Raw genomic sequence first — 8,907 nt, forward strand, 5'->3', positions numbered from 1 at the left:
CCCAGGGGCATTGTGACCTTTTATCTTTTCTATCAATTGTTGCCCAATTCTCCTTAGTTCCTTTGCATAGGGTTTTCCACACATCACGCCGTAGGTGTTTGCTGGGGTTTTAGTCATTAAAATATAATGAGAAACATAAGAGGTATACATCATCTGCTGTCCTGGGAGTGTGAGTGGTGCCTTCTAGAGAAAGAGACGCTTAAATTGGTGTCCTGAAGAGTGAGTAGAAATTGTGCCAGAGAGAAAAACCACTAAGGCAAGAGAAGACAAACTGAATCAATGAAACAGGAAAGGTTCTAGATAACAGAAGGCCTGGTACTTTATGCCAGGAGGTTGGATTGAGTCTGATAGGCCAAGAGCACCTTGATGGGTTTTAAGTAGAGTAGTCAATAACTAAGATTTGGGTTCCACATAAATAAGGTAACTCAGCTACAGATTTGACATGAGAAGGAGTAAAAGGGATGACAAACAGTTAGATGCAGAAGCCTGGCTGGGAGGCCATGTAATAGTTCCATGTTTCACTAGTGACCAGAGTAGCTGTACACAAACAGCAAAATTAATTTCAGCAACATGCATCATGGAAGCCTTTAATTCTGAGAACATCCCTTTATAGCAAATATGACAGGAAGTGAGAGAATGTTACCAGTTCCCTTTTTGACTCTGCCCAGATCCCACAAAATGACATGATGGTGCCCGGGGCAGAGATGCAGGCAAGTGCTGCCTTGGCCTTAGTACGTGGACTTGGTAACAACCTGCGTCTGTGTCTAATCTCTCCCACCCCACCAAGATAAAGGGACAGACATGAAAAGCAGGAAGAGATGGAATCCAACGGACTTGAGGATAGGCTGCAGGGGTGAGCAAGAGAAGACCTTGAATGGCTCCCCAGTTTGCCGTTTGGGGTGACTGGGAAAGCAGGATTGTTGAGAATGCTTAGGCTGGCATTTCTCAAAATAGAAGTTTCATTAGAAATGAAAACAAATAAAAGCACAGCAACACATAATTTTACACAATAGGAGCTCCTAATTGAACATTAATTAAGATCCAGATATTAATTGAATAGTTGGTTGGTTATCACAGTTCGGGAAACGTCCTTGGATGTTTCTTCCTCCTATCAGCTTCAGTTCTCTTATTCACTCAAAGGGAGAGTCAGGTTCACGTGTAAGTTTCCTGCAAACTTGTAGGAATATATATAATGAGTCAGCCGGTAAGATTCCCAGATTAGAGAATGATGACTTTATAGGAGATGCCAACTTCTTCTCCAGAGATTTCAGGACCTGCAGTGGGTTAGTTCATTGAAAATGGCTGTTAAAGTAAGAATATCTATGAACTATTTTTTTCAAAGTCTAGGTATCTACATACTTCATGTGTTGTATATGTGTGTGTATGTGTATATATATATATATATATGTATATATATATATCCTAAAAATAGAAATGTCTATTCAATTTTTCAGTCTTTAGGTGTTAGGCCAAGGCTTTTTCTTTCACTTTTGCACCACCTTTCTTGAATAACCACAGCCATATGCATCATGTACAATCTTCAATTTCCATTTGAAGTTGTAATAAGAATTGTGAGGTAACAGTGCCTTGGTAGCTCAGTTCAGGTCATGATTTCAGCATTGTGAGATAGGATCCCCTTACCCCCACCGTGGAAGTGTGTGCTAAGAGAGAAGTCTCCTTGAGATTCTTTCCCTCTGCCTCTCCCCTCACACTACCTCCTTTCTCTCAAACAAGTAAAAAATACTTTTTTTTGTTTTTTTTTTTAAAGAGAGAGAAAGAGGATGTATGTGCACTTGAGCAGGGGGAAGGGACAGAGGGAGAGGGAGAGAGAGAATCTTAAGCAGACTCCATGCCCAGCACAGAGCCGACCTGAGATCATGACCTGAGCTAAAATCAAAAGTTGGACCCTTAACCAACTGAGTCACCCAGGTGTCCCAATAAATAAATCTTAAAAAAAAAAGGAATTATAAGGTAATATCAATGTAGAATCTTAGCTTATTTGTGGATTTCCCCCAGAATTTTCTGGTGTCTCACCCACATATATATGATAGCAATGTTAAACAGTGTTCTAGAGCATTCTAGTTAGTCTTTGTAGAAACAATAAACCTTTGGGGGAGGAGCAAGATGGCAGAGGAGTAGGAGACTTATATGTTGTTGGGTCACGGGAATTCAGCTAGATAGTTACCAAATCATTCTGAACACCTACAAACACAACAGGAGATCTAAGAAAAGAAAAGCAGCAACTCTATGAATGGAAAAGTGACCACTTTCTGGAAGGTAGGACGTGCAGAGAAGTGAATCCAAGGTGGTATTTGGGAAGATAGACTATGGGGAAAGGGACTCTCTGTCAGCTGGCTCCTGGCAAGTGATAGAGCAGCAGAGCACAAAACCAGACCTTGTAGAAATCTGCTCCACTGAAGGATGTTGCTCCAGTGGCTAAGTGTGGGGTAGAACCCTCCCTGGGACAGTGTGGTCTCAGGACCCTCAGGGTCACAGAAAGAATAGAGGTGCCTGAGTGTGGCAGAGCTTCCAGGTATCAGAGTGGGAAGCCGGCTGCAAAGACAGAGCCAAGAAATGGACTCTCAGCTCGGAGTTGCCATAAACCATGATCTGCAGCACAGGTGGACCACTACTTTTGGAGCAGGGACCCCATGAGCCGCATATCCAGGAGACTCCCCTTCCTTCCCTGGGAAGAGTGGCATGGAAGCATACTGCAGGAATCTTCTAGGTTTGGAGACTCCGAATGGGGCTGTATGCCAGAGATAGAAACACTCAGTCACAGGCTGGGTGAGCTCAGAGTGCAGCCAGAGACCACAGAGATGGGAGGGATTGACTGGTTTTCTCTGAGGGTGTACTGAGGAGTAGGGCCCTGAGCTCTCAGCTCCTTTGTGGCCAGAGATTGGGAGGCGACTATTTTCATTCTCCTCCTTCAAAGCTGTGCAGAAAGCTTTCAGGGAACAAAAACTCCCGAGAGCAAAAGCGACCAGATTACTTAGCATGGCCCCCGGCAAGGGTGGTGCAATTCTGCCTCGGGCAAAGATGTTTGAGAATCACTGCAACAGGCCCCTCCACCATAAGATCAGCAAGAACATCCAGCCAAAGCCAAGTTTTCTGATCCATGAGAACTGCAAAACTCCAGCACTAAGGGAATACAGGACATAGAACTCGTGGTTTTTTTCCCCATGATTCTCTAGTACCTCAAAGTTAATTATTTTTTTATTTTCTGTATTTTTTCTTTTTCTATTTTAAAATTTTTCTTCTTTCCTTTTTCAACCAACAACTTATCAATTCGTCATATTCTATCCCTTCATTGTGTATGTGTGTGTGTGTGTGTGTGTGTATACATATATGTGCATATATATATTTTTTTTCTTTCTTTCTTTAAAAATTTGGGATATAGTTTCTTCTAATAGACCAAAATACACCCTAAATCTAGTGTATGGCTTTGTTCTAGTCTCCTCTCTCATCTCATTCTCTCTTTTTTTTTTTTAAGTTTTTTTTTCTCTATTTTTTCAACCAACCTCTTATCTTATCAATGCCTTTTTAAAAATTCTTTTTAATTTTCATTTTATAGTCATAGTCATTGTATTTACCCATATTTTTGTGTATAAATGGGTTTCTCTTTCTTTAAAATTGCAAGAGGCAGTTTCTTCTAATAGACCAAAATACACTCAAAATCTAGCATGTGACTCTGTTCTATTCACCATCATGATCATTTTCTCTTTTTTTCCCCCTTTCTTTTTTTTACAGTTTCAGGTCTCTTCTGATTTGTTTAGTGTATAATTTTCTGGGGTTGTGTTCCCCTTTTAGCATTTTGTTCTCTCACTCATCTATTCTTTGGACAAATGACAAAATGGAAAAGCTCACCTCAAAAAGAAGATCAAGAGGCAGTACCAGCTGCCAGGGTCCTACGGACATTAGTAAGATGTCAGAACTAGAGCTCAGAATGATGAATATAAGGATACTGGTTGGGCTTGAAAAAAGTATAGAAGATACTAGAGAATCCCTTTCTGGAGAAATAAAAGGACTAACATCTAGCCAAGTTGAAATTAAAAAGGCTCTTAATGATGTGCAGTAAAAAATGGAGGCTTTTACTGCTAAGATAAATGAGGCAGAAGAAAGAATTAGTGATATAGAAAACCAAATGATAGAGAATAAAGAAGCTGAGAAAAAAGAGAAACAACTACTGGATCATGAGGGGAGAATTTGAGAGATAAGTGACAATCATAAAATGAAACAATTTTAGAATAGTTGGGATCCCAGAAGAAGTAGAAAGAGAGAGGGGGCAGAAGGTATATTGGAGAAGATTATAGCAAAGAACTTCCCTAATCTGGGGAAGGAAACAGTCACCAAATCCAGGAGGCACAGAGAATCCCCTTCAAAAATCAATAAAAATAGGTCAATACTCTGTCAGCTAATAGTAAAACTTACAAGTCTCAGAGACAAAGAGAAAATTCTGAAAGCAGCTCAGGACAAGAACTTTGTAACCTACAATGATAGAAACATTAGATTGGCAGCAGACCTATCCACAGAGACCTGGCAAGTCAAAAAGGACTGACTTGAGCACTAAATGAGAAAAATATGCTGCCAAGAAGCTATATCCATCTAGGCTAACATTGAAAATAGGAGAGATAAAAAGATTCCAGGACAAACAAAAACTAAAAAAATTTGCAAACACCAAACCTGCCCTATAGGAAATATTGAAAGGGGTCCTCTAAGCAAAGAGAGAACCTAAAGGTAACATAAATCTGAAAGGAACAGAGACAATATACAGTAATAATCACCTTACAGGCAATACAATGGCACTAAATTCTTATCTTTCAAAGTTACCCTAGATGTAAATGGGCTAAATGCCAAAATCAAAAGTCATGAGATATCAGATTGGAGAAAAAAACAAGACCCAGATATTCTGTCTGCAAGAGATTCATTTTAGACTCAATGAAACCTCCAGATTTAAAGTGAGGGGGTGGGAAATAATTTACCATGCTAATGGACATCAAAAGAAAGGTCGGATGGAAATCCTTATGTCAGAAAAATCAGATCTTTAAACCAAAGATTATAATAAGAGATGAGGAAGGACACTATATCATACTCAAAGGGTCTATCCAACAAGAAGATCTAACAATTTTAAATACATATGCCCCTAACATGAGAGAAGCCAATTATATAAACCAGTTAATAACAAAATCAAAGAAACAAAGAAACACATCAACAATAATACAGTAATATTAGGGGACTTTAATATGCTCTTCACTGAAATGGACAGATCATCTGAGCAGAAGATCAACAAGGAAATAAAGGTTTTAAATGACACACTGGATAAGATGGACCTCACGGATATATTCAGAACATTCTTTCCCAAAACAACAGAATACACTCTTTTCTAGTGCACATGGAACATTCTCCAGAATAGATCATATCTTGAGCCTCAACCAGGATCTTAAGTCTCAACCAGTATCAAAAGATTGGGATCATTCCCTGCATATTTTCAGACCACAATGCTTTGAAATTAGAACTCAATCACAAGAGGAAAGTTGGAAGTTAATGATCATCCTATTAAAGAATGAATGGGTCAACCAGAAAATTAAAGAATTTTTAAAAATCATGTAAACAAATGAAAATGAGAACACAACTGTTCAAAATCTTTGGGATGCAGCAGAGACAGTCCTGAGAGGAAAGTATATAGCAAGACAAGTCTTTCTCAAGAAACAAGAAAGGGCTCAAATACACAACCTAACCCTATACCAGAACAGCAAAGAAAACCTAAATCCAGCAGGAGAAGAGAAATAATAAAGATCAGAACAGAAATCAATGAAATAGAAACAAAAAACCCCAGTAGAACAGATCAACGAAAGTAGGAGCTGGTTCTTTGAAAGAATTAATAAGATTGATATACGCCTGGCCAGACTTATCAAAAAGAAAAGAGAGGGTGCCTGGGTGACTCAGTCATTGGGCATCTGCCTTCAGCTCGGGTCATGATCTCAGGGTCCTGGGATAGAGCCCTGCATTGAGCTCCTTGCTTGGTGGGAAGCTGCTTTCCCTCTCCTACTCCCTCTGCCCGTGTTTCTTCTCTCTCTTTCCATGTCAAATAAATAAATTATTTTAAAGAAAATAGAGAAAGGGCCCAAATTAATAAAATCATGAATGAAAGAGGAGAATTACACAACCAATACCAAAGAAATACAAACAATTGTAAGAACATATTATGAGCAACTATACACCAGCAAATTTGGCACTCTGGAAGAAATGGATGCATTCCTAGAGATGTATCAACTATCAAAACTGAACCAGAAAGAAATAGAAAACCTGAACAGATCTATGACCAATAAGGAAATTGAGGAAGTAATAAAAAAACCTCCCAACAAACAAGAGCCCAGGGCCAGAGAGCTTCCCAGGGGAATTCTACTAAACATCTAAGGAAGAATTAATACCTTTTTTCCTGAAACTGTTCCAAAAAATAGAAATGGAAGGAAAACTTCCAAACTCATTTTATGAAGCCAGCATTACCTTGATCCCAAAACCAGACAAAGGTCCCATCAAAAAGGAGAATTACAGACCATATCCTTGATGAACATGGATACAAAATTCCCACCAAAATAATAGCCAATAGGATCTAACAGTACATTAAAAGGATTATTCACCACAACTGTATGTGGGATTTATTCCTGGGCTGCAAGGTTGGTTCAACATCCACAAATCAATCAATGTGATACAATACATTAATAAAAGAAAGAACAAAAACCATATGATACTCTCAATAGATGCAGAAAAAGCATTTGACCAAGTACAGCATTCTTTCTTGACAAAACTCTTCACAATGTAGGGATAGAGGGTACATACCTCAATATCATTAAAGCCATCTATGAAAATCCACACTAAAGAACATTACCAATGGTGAATATTATTTCCCCTAAGGTTAGGAGCAGAGCAGGGATGTCTACTCTCACCCTGCTATTCAACATAGTACTTGAAGTCTTAGCCTCAGCAATCAGACAACAGAAAGAAATAAAATGCATCTGAATCGGCAAAGAAGAAGTCACACTCTCACTCTTGGCAAATGATATGATACTTTATGTAGAAAACCCAAAAGACTCCCCCCCAAAACTTCTAGATCTCATACAGAAATTCAGTAAAGTATAAGGATAGAAAATCAATGCACTGAAATCATTTGCATTTCTATACAACAGCAAGACAGAGGAAAGAGAAATTAAGGAGTTGATCCCATTTACAAGTGCATCCAAAACAATGAGATACCTAGAAATAAATCTAACCAAAGTGGCAAAGAATCTGTACTCAGAAAATTATAGAATACTCACGAAAGAAATTGAGGAAGACACAAAGAAATGGAAAAACATTCCATGCTCATGGATTGAAAGAACAAATAATGTGAAAATGTCTATGCTACCTAAAGCAATCTACATATTTAATGCATCCCTATCAAAATACATCAAGGTTTTTCAAGGAAATGGAACAAATAATCCTAAAATTTACATGGAACCAGAAAAGACCCCTAATAGCCAGAGGAATGTTGAAAAAGAAAACCAAAGTTGATGGCATCACAATCCCAGACTTCAAGCTCTATTAAAAAACTGCCATCAGGGGCGCCTGGGTGGCTCAGTGGGTTAAGCCGCTGCCTTCGGCTCAGGTCATGATCTCAGGGTCCTGGGATCGAGTCCCGCATCGGGCTCTCTGCTCAGCAGGGAGCCTGCTTCCTTCTCTCTCTCTCTCTCTGCCTGCCTCTCAGTGTACTTGTAATTTCTCTCTGTCAAATAAATAAATAAAATCTTAAAAAAAAAAAAAACTGCCATCAATAAGACAGTATGGTACTGGTACAAAAAATAGACACATGGATCAATGGAACAGAATAGAGTCCAGAAATGGAGCCTCAACTCTACAGTCAACTAATCTTTGACAAAGCAAGAAAGAATGTTCTGTGGAAAAAAGACAGTCTTAAAAAATGGTGTTGGGAAATTCGACAGCCACATGCAGAAGAATGAAATTGGACCATTTCCTTGTACCACATTCAAAAATAGACTCAAAATGGATGAAAGACCTCAATGTGAGTCAGGAATCCATAAAAATCCTTGAGGAGAATGCAGGCAGCAACCTCTTCAACCTCAGTCACAGCAACTTCTTCCTAGAAATATCACCAAAGGCAAAGGAAGCAAGGGCAAAAGTGAACTATTGGGAATTTAACAAGATAAAAAGCTTTTGTACAGCAAAGGAAACAGTCAATAAAACCAAAAGACAACTGGCAGAATGGGAGAAGATATTTGCAAATGACATATCAGATAAAGGGCTAGTATCCAAAATCTATAAAGAACTTACCAAACTCAGCACCCAAAGAACAAATAATCCAATCAAGAAATGGGCAGAAGACATGAACAGACATTTCTGAAAAGAAGACATTCAGATAGCCAACAGACACATGAAAAAGTGCTCCACATCACTTGGGCATCAGGGAAATACAAATCAAAACCAGTGAGGTACCACCTCACACCAGTCACATTTGGTTAAAATTAACAAGTCAGGAAACGATAGATGTTGACAAGGATGTGGAGAAAGGGGAATCCTCCTACCCTGTAGCTGTAAATGTAAACTGGTGCAGTCCCTCTGGAAAACAGTGTGGAGGTTCCTCAAAAAGTTGAAAATAGAACTACCCTAATACCCAGCAATTGCACTACTGGGTATTTATCCTAAAGATACAAATGTAGTGATCCAAAGGGGCATGCACATCCCAATCCCAATGTTTCTAGCAGCAATGTCCACAACAGCCAAACGATGGAAAGAATCTAGATGTCCATCAACAGATGAATGGATAAAGAAGATGTGGTATATATATATATACATATATATATGTATGTATATATATATGGTATATATATATTTTTTTGATGACTGCATAGT

Source organism: Mustela lutreola, chromosome 1, assembly GCF_030435805.1.
Source record: "Mustela lutreola isolate mMusLut2 chromosome 1, mMusLut2.pri, whole genome shotgun sequence".
NCBI classification, from domain to species: domain Eukaryota; kingdom Metazoa; phylum Chordata; class Mammalia; order Carnivora; family Mustelidae; genus Mustela; species Mustela lutreola.